This window comes from Capsicum annuum, chromosome 6 (genome assembly GCF_002878395.1).
Source record: "Capsicum annuum cultivar UCD-10X-F1 chromosome 6, UCD10Xv1.1, whole genome shotgun sequence".
Classification (NCBI taxonomy): Eukaryota; Viridiplantae; Streptophyta; class Magnoliopsida; order Solanales; family Solanaceae; genus Capsicum; species Capsicum annuum.
This window is the reverse complement of record NC_061116.1, coordinates 166,358,403-166,358,682: the sequence shown is the minus strand read 5'-3', so window position 1 is coordinate 166,358,682 and position 280 is coordinate 166,358,403.

The following is a 280-nucleotide window of genomic DNA, read 5'->3' as shown; positions in this document are numbered from 1 at the left end:
TGAAATCTTAGTTGCAATCAAAATCCTACATAATGTGTTTTAATTTATAAGAAAGTTCAAGCTTGAATAGGTTTTCAGAAAATTGAATAGGCTTCTAGAAATGAAAAAGAAATATATAATAATATGTGTGTCTCTCTCTATATAATATAATATAATATAATATAATATAATATAATATAATATAATATAATATAATATAATATAATATAATATAATATAATATAATATAATATAATATAATATAATATAATATAATATAATATAATATAATATAATATAA